General features: G+C 36.0%; 1 long non-coding RNA gene across 1 annotated transcript in view; it reads right to left on the bottom strand.

Annotated features, from left to right (window-relative positions):
- Positions 1-4,315, bottom strand: part of LOC108584625 — a 51,660-nt gene extending 47,345 nt beyond the window's left edge. Inside the window, exon 1 of the long non-coding RNA XR_001899925.3 lies at positions 1,093-4,315. This is a non-coding gene — a long non-coding RNA (uncharacterized LOC108584625). The remainder of the gene's footprint in view (positions 1-1,092) is intronic.
- Between the last annotated feature and the right edge of the window lie 12,761 nt (positions 4,316-17,076).

Below are 17,076 nucleotides of genomic sequence, written 5' to 3'. Positions count from 1 at the left end.
ACCATAAAAAGGCAGCAGGGGAACAAATACAATGATTGTTGTGGAGAAGCAAATGCTAGATGAATATGTATATTTATGAAATGTATATACATACTGAAATGAAAATATATATTTAGAAGTTGTCTCCAATCTGCTAAGTCATATCTAATATACCACTGATTATATTTGTATGCGTTTTCTTATGAAATGGAACAATGCCAAGTGAGTCATAACACTAGACTTCAATATTTGTAATGTTACATTTTGAATCCTTTGTTTAACGCATATTACCAGAATAAAGTGTTTGAAATTACACCTTTTATAACCCATACGCAAAGCAACTTCTCTGACACACAAATTATTCTGACATACAAATTATTTGAGTAATCTTAAAATAATGTGATGCACAATAAAACTAGAATATCATCTATTGAGTTTTTATAAATATTTTCATTTTTTCCTCTATGAGCTTTTTTACAACTTATAAATGTCTTCTGTAAAACATGATGTTATTTTCTCTAATAATTTAAAAGTGCTACATGAACTATTTCATTGTTTTTTCATCTGTTCCTTAAGTCAAATAGAAAGTCTATTAAGAAAATCATTTATAAATTTAAATCCCTAAATTGGTAACCAGTAAAGTATAAACTCATTCTACTTTAATGAGTTCAAGTTTTACTAGTGTTCATGCATAATGATCTTGAGATATAACTGTTTGCAGAGAGGAAATTCATATATTCTCAAATGCCTTAAAAGTATTATGTAGAATGTAACAATAGTGTTCTGCTTAAATTTTAGTGTATGATTTTTTTAACTTGAAGAAACAGGGAATTCCTCAATGTTAAAAATTTAAAATATTATTAGCTTCACTTTTTTTTTTTAAAAAAAAAGGATGGTTATTAAATTGGGCATTTAATCTGGAAAATTCAAATCTAGATATATGGATTGAATGGTCCCTAAGTAGCAAATGGAGTCTATTTTGAATGGTTAATTTATTTTCAGGCATACACATTTCCTCTGCTATAAAATCCCTCAATTTGATCCAGTTGCATCTGTCTTTTTGTTTGTTTTAAGTGACGAAATAAAAATAATCACAGTTCAAGCTTTCCTTACCTACTCAGGGAAGAAGGAAAGAGGGTACGCCGTGGTGCCAGTCTGGTAATCATTGATGAAAAAGTGTCAGGGAAGAGCAGTCATCTATGTTTGTTCAAGGAAAGTTGATCCTGGGAAACAATATTAAATATTTTATAGACCAGAAGTCCTACTTAAGGATCAAAAAAATCAATAAACATTGTACCCAACATGTTGGTTGTAATAACACAGCATATATTGCTGACCATACATCATCACTTTTCTCTTGCCTGCAGTGCTTCTTTCAAACATTTGCACATTTCTCCCTGAGCACTAAATAACAGAATCATTACCAACATAATAATCAGCTTAGGATCAGCAGATATGTAAGTAAAATTATTTAATGACACCTTTCTTTAGAAATTATAATGTACTAAAGTACATTCTTCTCTCTGAAAATTTTATTTTGATCACTAGAGCTTGTAGACACTAACATGTGACTGCAAATATAAGAGTTCTTAAACATGAAAATTTGTATGTACACAAAGGATTGAAAGAAATCTTTTAAAACATGAATTTAGTTTCTATGTCTGGAGGTGGATACTAAAAAGTGTAAAACATGATCCCTGGCACTTAGTAGTTGATGATATGGTCGGAGGAATCCAGGAGACTACATAGGAAACAGATGATGATTAATGGCAAAACCAGAGATAATAACAGTAATTTCCAAAGGACTTTCAGAAGGTGAAAAATGTAGGTTAACAACTCAATAAAGGTCATGGGCATTTGAGAGGAATAGTAGCATTATGTGGACACTCGAATAGGATCTGAAAAAAATTGAGGGGAAGAAGAGGATCAGTTCAAATGTCACCTCTAGAGCTACTAGCTTCTTTAGGTTCCCATCTAATGCTTTCCAAGCAATGGCACTTGTTGCTAAATTGCTTACTCCTTCTCCCCTTCCCTCCCACTCCCAACACACTCTCCTTACATCCTTATGAACTACTAAAGGGCAGAGCAGGATCTTCATTTTTGTATTTCCAGAGTCTTGAAGGTGCTCAATAAATATTTGTTGAGTGCATTCTTGAATGATTACAAAGCAATACAAGCAAAAGCACAGGGCAGAAATAAGCACAGCATGTTCTGATTATACTGAAAGAACTAGCTGTGCAGAAGAAAGAATTTTATATTGCAGGTAATAAAAGATAAGTCAAAATAGCTCAGGAGAAGTCAGATCTTTGAGGACCTTGCTTGTCCAGATGAGCATTATCTTCTCTTTGCTTGATTCATGATTATAATTTCTCTTGGTCAACCCAGTCCCATTATCTCCCAACCTTCTGTGACCAAAAGATAACACTAATGAGATCTGAGATCCTCCTTCGGTATCAATCCTTAGGCTTCATTCTGCCCCCTATCTGTGACATATAGAAAGTGAATTTTCTAAAGATTAATCTGGCCGAGTACAGAATGAATGAGAGAACTAAGAGCTATTGTGAAAGACCTGTCTAGAGGACAATACTGGAGAAAGTTTTAAGGAAACCACCAGAGAGGAATAATTGAAAGAAACGGGTATTGATAAACTGTAATACAGGATATCAAAGAAAGGCGAGCAGTTAAATAGACTCCAAATTTCTGTGAGAGCGTAACTGTGCTTTTGACAGATGTAAATGAAGGAAGAAAACGCTAATGGATCTGCTACAAGGAAAAGATGGCAAGTTTGTGTAAGGCATGTGGAGTTGGGGACGATGCAATGACACATAGTGGAAATATCTTAGAAATATGAGGAGGTACACGTGGAAATAGAAATGACAATCTAAATATAGTGAAAGTTGATGCTGCGAGTATGGGTAAGATTTTAAACATGGAAGAGAGCTCTGGACCAGGAATTTTAAAAGTATCTGAATGATCTAAGTGTCTTTAAGTTGCTCAATCTCTTCTCTGTAGATCGAGGATAATACCTCTTCTCTTTACCTTATGGGGAAGATGTAAAAGTGAAATGGGGGTAAGACTATTTAATAACATAATGCATTTTTTATTATTTTATTTTTATTTAATATTTTGTGGGAAACAGAATAATCATAGCAACAACACTTAATTGGAACAATTGCTAAACTCAAGAATGTCACGTGGTTTGTTAGTAAGTGTAGACAGTAATTCATTTGCTCTGTTGTATATAAATTGTCTAGATTCATTTTTACTTCTCATGTATGCAGTGAAAACGGTGCTCATAACTAAGTAGATGTTTCAGTGAAATATCCTACCCTGGTCACATTTAATATATTTCTTTGATGCACTTAACTTTTGTTCCCAGTGTCATGAAATGTAGTCCACAGAATAGTACTCTCATCTTATACGTTACACATACCCTCATTGTTTACAGCTAGTTAAGTATTTATATCTGGAACTTCTCTTTGATGAGCCCTTTGACATTTTACTCTTCTCATTTTCAGAAGTTCCCTTTCTTCTTCCTTCTCTGACTTCTTTTGTTCTAGAGCTCCATTTCAATCTCCCAGCCTTTGTGAGCTCATCTCTAATGTCTCATTAGCATTTTTCCTACAATTTCTCAGAGATCTTAACACTTAGGCAATTTTTGCATTTCTTCAAAAATTTTAAATATTTGAGTAAGTAGCTAAATATTAACAATACATAAATTTTTACTACACATAAAATTAGTAGAAATACGAACCTTTTTAAGTGATACATTTTAATGTTATGTAGTAGAAATTCTAAGCTGATTTTTAAAAACTTTTTATTAATACATACTAATTATACATTTCATGGGGGTACATGTGATGTTTTGATAAATGCATACAAGGTGTAACGATTAAATCAGGGTTACTAGGATATCCAGCACCTCAAACATTTATCTTCTCTTTGTGTTAGAAATACTTCAAATCTCCTCTTTTAGCTCTTATGAATTATTACATATCATTATTAACTATAGTAACCCAACTGTGCTATTGAACATTAGAACTTATTTCTTCTATCTAACTCTGTTTGTATTCGTTAACCAACTCTTGTTCATCCCCAAGCCCTCGTCTTTCCCAACCTCTGGTGACCATCATTCTATTCTCTGACTCCAAGAGATCAACTTTGTCAGCTCCCATATATGAGTGAGAAAATATCTTGGCTATTATGAATCGTGCTTCAACAAACATAGGGTGAGAGGTACAGGTATCTTTTTGATATATTGATTTCTTCTCATTTTAATAAATACTCAGTAGTAGGATTGTTGAATCATATGGCAGTTCTATTTTTAGTTCTCTTAGAAATTTGTCTTTCTAGTCCTGGCTTATTTTGCTTGACATAGTGACTTTCAGCTCCATCCATGTTGCTGAAAATCAGAGCACTTCATTTTTTTAATGGATGAATAATGTACATATACTACATTTTTTTAATCCACTCATCCATTGATAGATTTAGGTTGATTCTATATCTTGGCTATTATGAATCGTGCTTCAACAAACATAGGGTGAGGGGTACAGGTATCTTTTTGATATATTGATTTCTTCTCATTTTAATAAATACTCAGTAGTAGGATTGTTGAGTCATATGGCAGTTCTATTTTTAGTTCTCTTAGAAATCTCCAAAGTGTTTTCCACAATGGCTATACTAATTTACATTTTCATCAACAATGCATAAGAGTTCCTTTTGTTTTCTACTTTTATTTCAGGTTTGGGGTACATGTGAAGATTTGTTATGTCGGTAAACATGTGCCATGGGGGTTTATTGTACAGATTATTTTATCACCAAGGTATTAAGCCCAGTACCCGATAGTTATCTTTTTTGCTCCTCTCCCTCCTCGCAGCCTCCCCACTCAAGTAGATCCCAGTGTCTGTTGTTTCCTTCTTTATGTTCATAAGTTCTTATTATTTAACTCCTACCTCATGAGTGAGAAAATATGGTATTTGGTTTTCTGTTCCTGCATTAGTTTGCTAAGGATAATAGCCTCCAACTCTATCTATGTTCCTGCAAAAGATATAATCTCATTCTTTTTATGGCTGCATAGTATTCCATAGTGTATATGTACCACATTTTCTTTATCCAATCTATCATTGAAGGGCATTTAAGTTGATTTCATGTGTATGCTATTGTGAATAGTGATGCAATGAACATTCATGTGCATGTGCCTTTATGGTAGCATGATTTATATTCCCTTGGGTACATATCCAGCAATGGGATTGCTGGATCAAGTGGTAGCTCTGCTTTTAGCTCTTTGAGGACTCACCATACTGCTTTCCACAATGGTTGAACTAATTTACACTTCCATCAGTAGTATATAAGTGTTCCCTTTTGGTTGAAGTAATTTGCACTCCCATCAATAGTATTAATATATAACTTTCCCTTTTTTTCACAACCTTGCCAGCATCTGTCAGTTTTTGACTTTTTAGTAATAGACATTCTGACTGGCGTGAGATGGTATCACATCATGGTTTTGATTTATATTTCTCTAATGATCAGTGATTTTTTTTTTCATATGCTTGTTGGCTGCATGCATGTCTTCTTTTAAGAAGTGTCTCTTCATGTCCTTTGCCCAATTTTAATGGGGTTGTTTGTTTTTCTCTTGTAAATTTGTTTAAGTTATTTATAGATGCTGGATCTTGCACCTGTGTCAGATGCATAATTTGCAAATATTTTTTGTCATTCTGTACATTGTTACTCTGTCGATAGTTTCTTTTGCTGTGAAACGGCTCTTAAGTTTAATTAGATCTCACTTGTCAATCTTTTGTTTTGTTGTGATTACTTTTGGCATGTTTGTCATTAAATATTTGCCTGTTCATGTGTCCAGAATGGGATTGCCTAGGTTGTCCTCCAGGCTTTTTATAGTTTTGGCTTTTATGGTCTGAGTCTTTAATCTATCTTGAGTTGATTTTTGCATATGGAGTAAGAAAGAGGTCCAGCTTCAATTTTCTGTATATGGTTAGCTAGTTATCCCAGCATCATTTATTGAATAGGGAGTCTTTTCCTCATTACTTGTTTTTGTCAATGGCTTTTGGGTAAGTAATAAAATTAAGGGGGAAATCAAGAACTTTTTGAAAATAATGAGAACAAAGATACATGTACCATAATCTCTGGGACCCAGTTAAGGCAGTATTAAGAGGGAAATTCATAGTGCTAAATACCCACATCAAAAAGTTAGAAAGATCTCAAGTTAATAACCTAATTTTATGACTGAAAAAATTAAAGAAACAAGAACAAATCAACCCTAAAGCTAACGGAAGTTGAGAAATAACACAAATCAGAGCTGAACGAAGGGAAATCGAGACATGCAAAACCATTCAAAAGATCCATGAATCCAGGAGTTGTTTTTTGAAAAAATTAATAAAGTAGGTAGGCCACTGGCTAGACTAATAAATAAGAAAAGACAGAAGACCCAAATAAGCACAGTTGGAAATGATGAAGGGAATGTTACTACTGACCCAAAGAAATAAAAGCAACCATCCCAAACTGCTACACACACCTCTACGCACACAAACTAAAAAATCTAAGAGAGATGGACAAATTCCTGGATATATACACTTTCCAAGACTGAGCCAGGAAGAAATTAATTCCCTGAATAGAACAATAACGAGGTCCTGAAATTGAATCAGTAATAAATAGCCTACCAGTCAAAAAATGCCTGGACCTGATGGATTTACAGCTGAATTCTACCAGATGTACAAAGAAGAGCTGATACTATTCCTACAGAAACTATTCTAAAAAATTTAGGAGAAGACACTCCAACCCAACTCATTCTATGTGGCCAGCATCATCTTGATACCAAAACTGATATAGGCACAACAGAAAAACAAAACTTCAGGCCAATATCCTTGATGAACATTGATGCTAAAATCGTCGCCAAACTACTGGCAAACTAAATCCAGCAGCACATTGAAAAGCTAATCCACCATAATCAAGTAGGCTTCATTCCTGGGATACAAGGTTAGTTCAACATACACAAATCAATAAATGTGATTCATCACATAAACAGAACTAAAGACAAACACTGCATGATTATCTCAATAGACACAGAAACGTCTTTTAATAAAATTCAACACTGCTTTATGTTAAAAATTTTCAATAAACTAATTATTGAAGGAACATACCTCAAAATAACAAGAGCCATCGATGACAAACCCACAACCCCCACAACCAACATCAACTGAATGGGCAAAAGCTGGAAGCATTCCCCTTGAAAACCTGCAAAAGACAAGGATGCCCTCTATCACCACTCCTATTCAACATAGTATTGAAAGTCCTGGCCAGAGCAATCAGGCAAGAGAAAGAAATAAAAGACATCCAAATAGGAAGACAGGAAGTCAAATTATGTCTATTTGCAGATAACCTAAATCTATACCCAGATAACCCCCTAGTCTCATCCTGAAAGCTCCTCCAGTTGATAAATAACTTCAGCAAAGTTTCAGGATACAAAATCAATGTACAAAAATTACTAGCATTCCTATACACCAACAGCAGCAAAACTGAGAGTCAAATCAGAAAGGCAATCCCAGTCACAATCCCCACACAAAAAAATAATACCTAGGAATACAACTAACCAGGGAGGTGAAAAATCTCTACAGTGAGAACTACAAAACACTGCTCAAATAGAGAAGACACAAACAAATGGAAAAATATTCCATGCCCATAAATAGGAAGAATCAATATCATTAAAATGGGTATGCTGCCCAAAACAATTTACAGATTCAATGCTATTCTATGAAACTACTAGCGACATTCCTCCAGAACTAGAAAAAACTATTTTAAAATTCATATGGAACCAAAAAAGAGTCCAAATAGCCAAGCCTATCCTAAGCAAAAAGAAAAAAGCTGGAGGCCTGATGTTACCCAACTTCAAACTATACTACAGGGCTGCAGTAACCAAAACAGCATGGTACTGGTACCAAAACAGGCACTAGGTATACAAAGAAGAGCTGGTACTATTCCTACAGAAACTATTCTAAAAAATTAAGGAGAAGACACTGTATTCTGATATAAGCTCAAAAATAAGGCTGCACATCTACAACCATCTGATAGCCTGTCACCTTTGACAAAGCTGACAAGAACTATTTTTTCTCTGTATCCTCACTGGCATTTGTCATGTTTTTGATAATAGCCATTCTAACTGAGGTAAGGTGATATTTCATTGTAGTTTCTATTTGCATTTCTCTGATAATGTGATATTGAGCATTTTTACATATTCTTGTTAGTCATTTGTGTGTCTTTGGAGAAAAGTCTATTCAGATCCTTTGCTCTCTTTTTGATGAGATTTTTTTTTTTACTGTTGAGTTGTTGGACTTCTGTGTATATTCTGAATATTAGCAGCTTGTTGGATACATAGTTAGCAAATATTATCTTCCATTCTACAGGTTGTCTTTTCACTCTGTTGATTGTTTCCTCTGCTATGCAGAAGTTTTTTACTGTAATATAATCCCATGTGTCCAGTTTTACTTTTGTTGCTTGTGCTTGTGAAGTCTTAGCCATAAAATCTTTGCCTAGACGAATGTCCTGAAGTGTTTTATGATTTCTTCTAGTAGTTTTATATGTTTTGGTCTTACATTTTAGTCTCTAATTCATTTTGAATTGATTTTTGTATATGACGAGAGACAGAGATCTAGTTTTATTCTTCTGCATATGGATATCCACTTTTCCCAGGACCATTTATTAAAAAGAGTGTCCTTTCCACAATGTATGTTCTTGGTACCTTTGTTAAAAATCAGTTGACCGTAAATGTAGAAATTTATTTCTGGATTTTCTATTCTGTTCCATTGGTCAATGTATCTGTTTTATATCAATACCATACTTTTGATTATGATAGCTTTATATTATATTTTGATGCCAGATAATTTGATACTTCCACCTTTATTCTTTTTGCTCAGAATTGCTTTGAGTGTTAGTGGTTTTCTGTGGTTTCACAAAAATTTTAGGATTGTATTTTCTATTTCTGTAAACAGTGGCATTAGTATTTTGATAGGTATTACATTAAATCTCTAGACTGACTTGGGTGGTTTAACCATTTTCATTAAATTAATTCTTCCAATTCATGATCATGGGATATATTTATATTCTTTGTGTGTGGCCTCTTCAATTTCTTTCATCAGTGTTTCATACTTTTCATAGTAGAATTCTTTCACCTCCTTGGTTCAATTTGTTCCTAGAGTTTTTTGTAGCTATTTTAGGTGAAATCACTTTCTTGATTTTTCTTTTTCTTTTCTTTTCTTTTTTTTTTTTTTTTTAGATGGAGTCTTACTCTGTGGCCAGGCTGGAGTGCAGTGGTGCGATCTCAGCTCATTGCAACCTCTACCTCCCAGGTTCAACTTTCTTGATTTTTTTTTTTTCCAGCTAATTTGTTATTGGTGTATAGAACTGCTACTGAATTGTGTATGTTGGTTTTGCATCCTGCAACTTGACCAAATTTGTCAGTTCTAAGAGTTTTTTGCTGGGGTTTTCAGTTTTTTCTACATATAAAATTGTGCTCTCTACAAAGAAGGACAATTTGGCTTCCTCTTTTTTCAATGTGTATGTCTTTCATTTTTCTTCTCTTGCCTGATTGCTCTGGTGAGGGCTTCCAGTATTAAGTTTTAGAGTGATGAAAGTGGGGATCTTTGTCTTGTTCCAATTTTTAGATGAAAGGCTTTCATCTTTTCCCCATTCAGTATGATGTTAGGTGTGGGTTTATCAAAAATGGACTTTATTATATTGAAATGTGTTCCTTCTAGGCATAATTTGTTGAGAATTTTTATCATGAAAGGATGTTGAATTTTATCAAATGCTTTTTCTGTATCTGTTAAAATAATCATATTTTTTGTCCTTCATTTTGTTGATGTGATATATTACCTTTATTAGTTTGTGTGTTTTGAACCATTCTGGCATCCCTGGGATAAACCCCACTTGATAATGTTTGACTCCTATATCAGCGAGTTTCATCTTTGTGTGTTTTCATTACGGCAAATATCATCCTTTCACTTCCAAATATAGTACCTCTGTAAGCATTTCATGCAGGGCCAATCTAGTGATGATGAATTCTCTCAGTCTTTGTTTATATGGAAAATATTTCATTGCATTTTTTAAGGATGGCTTTCCTGGGTAAAAGTATTCTTGGTTGGCAGCATTTTTTTCTCAGCAATTTGAATATATCATCCTATTCTCTCCTGACCTGTAAGTTTTCCATTGAGAAACCAGCTGTTAGTCTGATGGGAATCTCCATATATATGACTGGACTCTTTTCTCTTGTTGTTTTTAGAATTGTCTCTGTCTTTGAATTTTGACAGTTTGCCTATAATGTGCTTTGGAGAAGACCTTTTTGAATTGAATCTATTTGGGAATTTTGAGCTTCCTGTCTCAGACTGTCTATGTCTCTTGCAAGAATTGAGAATTTGGGCCACTAGGTGACATATGTAAGTAGCAGCAGTGGAGAATTCAGGTGAGTTGGTCCTCAAGCCTCCAGGAAGCATGCTCAGGTGCCAGCAGTGGCAGCAGTGGGTCAGGTGGGTAGGTCCTCAGACCGTTAGGTGGTGTGCATGACATTGGAGTGGCAATAGTGAAGGAAGATTAACCTTTGGGTTCCGAGTGGCATACATGGGGGCCAGCAGTGGTAACAGCCAGCTGGGTAAGCCAGTCCCCAGGTCCCTGGGTGGCATGCATGAATGGGTACCAGTGGTATTGGCAGTAAGCTTAGCAGGCTGCTCTTTGGGCTCTCAGAGGTATGTGCAAGGATGAGTGACCAGTTGGGTTAGACCCTTCTTTAGGCCCCTGGATGGCTTGCATGTGTACCAGTAGTGGCAGGCAGAGCTGGTCAATTGGAAGGCCCCCTACACAGTGTGCATGGGCAGTGGCAATAGGTGGGATAGACCACCCTCAGGCCCCAGACAGTGTGCATGGGTGCCCACAATGGCAGGCATGGCAGCTCCTTGGAAGATGTACACAGGCACTGGGAGCAGGGCAGACCTGTCCTCAGGCTCCTGGATAGTGCATGCAGGCACTGGTGGTGGCAGGTGGCAGAGATGAATCTCCAGGTCTCTAGAAGATGCGTCCAGGTGCCAGCAGAGCCAGCAGCATATGGGCCAGGCCTATCTTTAGGCTTCTGGATGGTGCACACAGGCGCTGGCAGCAGCAGGCAGGCTAGGAAGCATAAGACATTTTGCAAATATATATTGTTATTCTTCTCCATATTTATTTCCCTGCCCCACCCATGATCATCTTTCATAATAAAAATAAATCATCATATGATAATTAGAATAATAACATTAACAACTAAGTAATCACATAACACATACTTCTTAATATGCAAATAAATCTAATTTATGTTCTACTCTGTACCACAGAGATAAAGAAGAAATCTAAATATAAGATAAAACATAGAAAAGCAATCTTGTTTCTGCAGTTTAGTAAGTGCTAAGCATTGTGCAATTAGAGTTATAGGCATTATTTAATTTAATCTTCATAGCAACTCTATAAAGTAGAAATTATCCTGTTATGTCAGTGTGATATGTAAGCATTTAGGTAACTTTTCTATGGTTCACATAGGTAATGCCATATCATCCTCTAATCTAGGATGATAGTAACATTATTGTTTCATTTACCACTCACGGGGACAAAAATATGGCCAATTAGACTATAACATGCCATCAATTTCAATTTGTGCCTCAATTTCAGAAATGTTACATGTACAGGAAAAAAATGCATCTTGTTAATTGATGAAGTATTATAATTGATAGCTATGAATCCTTTTTTGCTGTCAATCAATACACAATACCACCTCCCAAAAGAAAACTGATTTATAAATCCCTGTTTCAGGGGTGTCATTGTTTCTCTAATACTTGGTACCACAATCAGTTAGATTTGGAGTATGGTCCAATAAGCTTTAAGCCAAACAAGCAAGCAAGGAGACATATATTGTTTCACCAGCTGTACCCCATTTTATTTCATGGTATTTCCCATTAAGAAGAATCATGGCAGGATCTGAGACTCTCAAGCTGTTCTAAACATGAGACCACTACTGATAGTGCTGAATTTTTTGAAATTTACAGCCAGAACAGTTCTTCTGTGATAAGAAAGAATCAATTGTCCAAGAGAGATTTAGAAATGACTGAAAACTCTCTTACAAAGAAGAGAGACCATAATACCCAAATAAGTTGTCAAACAGATGTCTAGTTGGCTTCATTAAAAGCCTTACAATCAATGAGGATTCAAGATATATTTTGTTGCATTACTAATATGAGGTTTTTTTTTTATCATGATCCCAAAAAATAAACACTGAGAATGCAAACAACACAAAAAATATTTGTTTGGCTTTACAAAGTGCATTGAAAATTATTTATGTTATTTAACTCACATATTGTTACTTTGAAATTATGTCTCCCCTCCAAGTACTAACCATGCCAGATCCTGCTTAGCTTCTGAGATCAGATGAGATTGGGTGTGCTCAGGGTGGTATGGCCATAGACACTTTGAGATTATGTCTATAAAGCAATCAATAAAGGTAATACTGAAGCCACTTGTGAACCATATACCACAAATGAGAAATTACATTGTAAGTAGTCAATACAATATTTCCACAAAGCATCAACTACCTTCAGTCTCTCTAATGCTGTCTCCAACCTCCAGTCCTATGTATCTCTCTAAGACTACACACCCACACACAGTTAGAAGGAGCAGGTGTCACCTCAGAAATCACCACTCAGCCTAGTATATACTTCCGATCCCTTAGACATGTTAGTTAAGGAACCATAAAAAGCCATGAGACAAACCAACGATCAAAGAGAAAGGGAAGGCAAACACACTCATCCCAGTTATTTGCACTAAGTTAAAAAAACTCCAGATAGAATCACAAGTGTTTACCTGATCCATATAAGACTGTGAACTCCAGGAGGGCAGTGCTGGAACCCACTCATCTGTATTCCCAGAGTTTAGCATGGGGTGACACTCAGTAAAAATTGGATGGGGCAAGGCATGATGGCTCACACTTATAATTTCAACATTTTTGAAGACTGAGGTGGGATGATTTTGAGACCATCTTGGGCAATAAAGCAAGACCACATCTCTACAAAAATATTAACTGTGTATCAGGCATTGTGGCACATATCTGTAGTCCCAAAATCCTGATCCTAATAGTTATGTAGGAACCATCCAACCCAGTTTTGCATAACTAAGCAAATATAACTTAAAATAATTTTTGACCAGGAGTTTTATGACAAATGAATTTGTTAAGAATAATCAAAGCCACACTTTTTAAATGAGAAGATAATCACATTTACATATACATGATAAGCTCTAAAAGATAACTTAAGGATATTCAGTGGGTTATGCTATCAAACTCTAGATTCTTTTGCACATATAATAACCCATAACTGGTGAAGCAGGGGAGTAGCTATTATCCTCTGATAGCTCCCAAGCTATTGTTTGCTTCAATTGTCAGCAACTGAGATGCTTATGCTTGACTTCAGAGCCCTCCTTAATAATTATTGGTCTTGTTTGCTTGCTTTTTGTGTTTTAAGTGTTATATTTTATCATATTATTAAAACATTTTATGCTCTTGGTGATGCATTTCATACATAGTTCTTGGGATATAGTTGGTGCTTCCATAAACATTTTTGAATGAAGGAATAAATGAGTAATCATACTTGTGCTGTCAAAAACTTCTTAAATGCTAGCCTCTCTGAAGACGAGAACTACAACTTAGCAAAGCAGTGCAATGTGTACAAAAAAATTTCTATAGGAACCTTTATGATTCACAATGTATTTTTATGAACAGCATTTTATTTCATTCTTGCGATAGCCTTGTGACTGACATGAAAGTAAACACATTACATAGTAGTGAGTGGCAGTATGTATAAGACACAGAGGGGCCGGGCGCGGTGGCTCAAGCCTGTAATCCCAGCACTTTGGGAGGCCGAGACGGGCGGATCACGAGGTCAGGAGATCGAGACCATCCTGGCTAACACGGTGAAACCCCGTCTCTACTAAGAAATACAAAAAACTAGCCGGGCGAGGTGGCGGGCGCCTGTAGTCCCAGCTACTCGGGAGGCTGAGGCCGGAGAATGGCTTGAACCCGGGAGGCGGAGCTTGCAGTGAGCTGAGATCCGGCCACTGCACTCCAGCCTGGGTTACAGAGCGAGACTCCGTCTCAAAAAAAAAAAAAAAAAAAAAAGACACAGAGGAAGGAATGATGGACTCTATCTGGGAAGGCATCCTGCAAGTGTTGACCTACAAATTGAGTTTTGAAGGAAAAATAGATTGCTTTCAGGTGGGCCTGAGCAGGATAGACATTCCAGATAGAAGGACTAGCATGTTCAAAGGCAGATCAGGCATCATTATTCCCATTTATTAAAGGCTTAAAACCCAGTTAGTGAGTGATAGGTAGGACTTGAATCTACTTCTGATTTTTAAGTCCTGCATTATTTCACTACATTATATTATCCTTCTAGTTCATTTAGTATTAGCCAATCAGTTGGTATACCCTGAAAGACAGGAACTGAAAAAACAGCTGCAGGCTTCCTCAGAAATAACTTGTTGGGTCACTACAGTAAAATCTATAAAGAAGAAAATTCAAAGATAAGTAATAATCTGTGAAAATAAATCTAGACAGCAACAGGAAATAAGGACACAGCATCAGAGGCAACCAGCTGAAGGAAATCAAACACCTAATAGGTGCCCTGAATAAACATAATAACAACAGTAATCCTGAAAATAAGTCACTGTGAGTATCCAACTTTGGAATACACCCCAGGAGAAGATTAAATAAGTCATCATGAAAACAGACCAAGTATGAATCCACTAAAAGGAAAATATTTTATTTTTTAAAAACCACACTAAGTTAATAACTATTTTAAAAAATCTTTATATAAAACCTATTAAAAGGTCCTCACATCCCACAGTAAACATCGTTTTTGCTATAAAAATGTGAAAATATTTTTATAATTTTCCTTTTTAAGTGCTTTAGATCTGACTAGTTTATTTAATTTATGATCATCAAGTATCCAGCATTCATGGTACATGCTTCAGAATTCTTGTAAGTGAGGAAACTTAACCTAAAAATTGTTTTCAAATATTATAAAATGTTTGTAAATATTAACTATTAATCAAGCTTATATAATATTTCATTTTAAGGCTACTAGGTATTTTCAAATTAATATTACCACGATTTTTCATATTTAGGGGCCGATAAATTATATCTTTCACATCTACTAAAAAAGCCATAAATCCCTGGCATTGTATCTGTATGTCCACATTGGCCAGTGTGTAATAAAGGACCTACTTAAAAATTTATATATGTACATATGATGTGTGCAGATTTAAAGTAATGAATCTAAGTTACAGGGTCAGGTGTACTCTTCTATTTTTAAAATATTTATATTTTATTTTGATATTTTACCTGATTTTGGTAACAGATTTCTAATCTCAAGAAGAATAGCATCCAGGTAGACTATTGCAGTTTCTTTCCCTATGGCTTACAACATTTTCAAATGCAGAGCTGACCTTTTGTCATTTACATACAAGTCTACTTAGAGATAGTAGGATACATACAATGAGACCTGTCACAGTGCTGCTTTCCTGCACAAGCTGTCAGGAATTAAACAGTGTTAAAAGTGCACACTTTAAAAATGCTCAATGAGTTGAAACTAAGTGAAATAAAACAAAACAAGAAAGGCAATCATTTTTTTCCCCCAAAAACTATGTGATGTGGTTTGGATGTCTGCCCCTCCAAAAGTCATGTTGAAATGTGATTCCCAGTGTTGGAGGTGGGCCTGGTGGGAGGTGTGGATCATGTGGGGGGGAGGGGGTGGTTCCTCCATGAATGGTTTAACAATATCCCCTTGGTGACAAGCGAGTTCTGACACAGTTCACAGGGGATGTAGTTATTTAAGAGTCTGGGGCCGGGTGCAGTGGCTCACGCCTGTAATCCCAGCACTTTGGGAGGCCAGAGCGGGCAGATAACCTGAAGTCAGGAGTTTGAGACCACCCTGGCCAACATGGTGAAACCTCGTCTCTACTAAAAATACAAAAATTAGCTGGATGTTGTGGCAGGCACCTGTAATACCAGCTACTTGGGAGGCTGAGGCAGGAGAATCACTTGAACCCGGGAGGCAGAGGTTGCGGTAAGCAGAGATGGCACCACTGCACTCCAGCCTGGGTGACAAAGCCAGACTCCATCTCAAAAAGAAAAAGAAAAAAAAAAAAAGAGTCTGGGACTTCCCCCTTCTCTCTTTTTCTTGCTCCCTCTCCTGTCATGTGACATGCCTGCTCCCCTTTTACCTTTTGCCATGATCGTAAGCTTCCTGACGCCCTCAACAGAAGCAGGATGCTGGAGCCATGCTTGTACAGCTTGCAGAGTCTTGAGCAATTAAACCTCTTTTATTTATAAATTACCCAGTCTCAGATATTTCTTCATAGCAACTCAAGAAGAACCTAGTACTCGATGTCAATAATCTTGCCATCCAGCCTTCCCCAAAAGCTTTCTATCAGAAGCATATACTAGGAGACTTTAACAAGAAGGGAATTTGATTTAACTATAAATGAGATTAAGTCTCCCTTCATCCACATATCTAAGCAGATTTTGTGAAGAAAGAGTTTTTGTGGGTTTTGTGGGGGAAACACCTTATTCAAAGTATGAAGACATTCCAGCTTGAGTACTTTAAAATCATGTTCTAAGTTTAACCTGAAAAGTCAATTATCCCAGAAAACACCCAGGAAATCAGAGTGAAGACAGGCATCGAAATGAAGCTACCAATGTTTCTCCAATTCTCAGTTATTTCTTTTAATGACTGAAATTCTCAGTTATTTATTTTTCGTTTCTGACTCTGACCAAGAAATGGAGCAATAACAGAAATTATGACTTGTCTGGATGCATCTTTCCATCTGGCTTATATTGAAGCCCTGTATTATTACACAGGATTACAGAGTAAGCATCAACAGTGACAGTGGGTGGTAGCTCAATTAATAGACATTCATTCATTCACCTATTTATTGCACATTGATAGTGAGAATGTGGTCTGTTCTTAATGCTTGGGATACAGAGACATCTCTGCCCTAAAGAAGCTCAAAATCAGGTAT

The sequence above is a fragment of the Papio anubis genome, chromosome 2, assembly GCF_008728515.1.
Source record: "Papio anubis isolate 15944 chromosome 2, Panubis1.0, whole genome shotgun sequence".
NCBI lineage: Eukaryota > Metazoa > Chordata > Mammalia > Primates > Cercopithecidae > Papio > Papio anubis.
The sequence above is the reverse complement of the archived record's forward strand: the minus strand, read 5'-3'. Positions and strand labels throughout refer to the sequence as shown.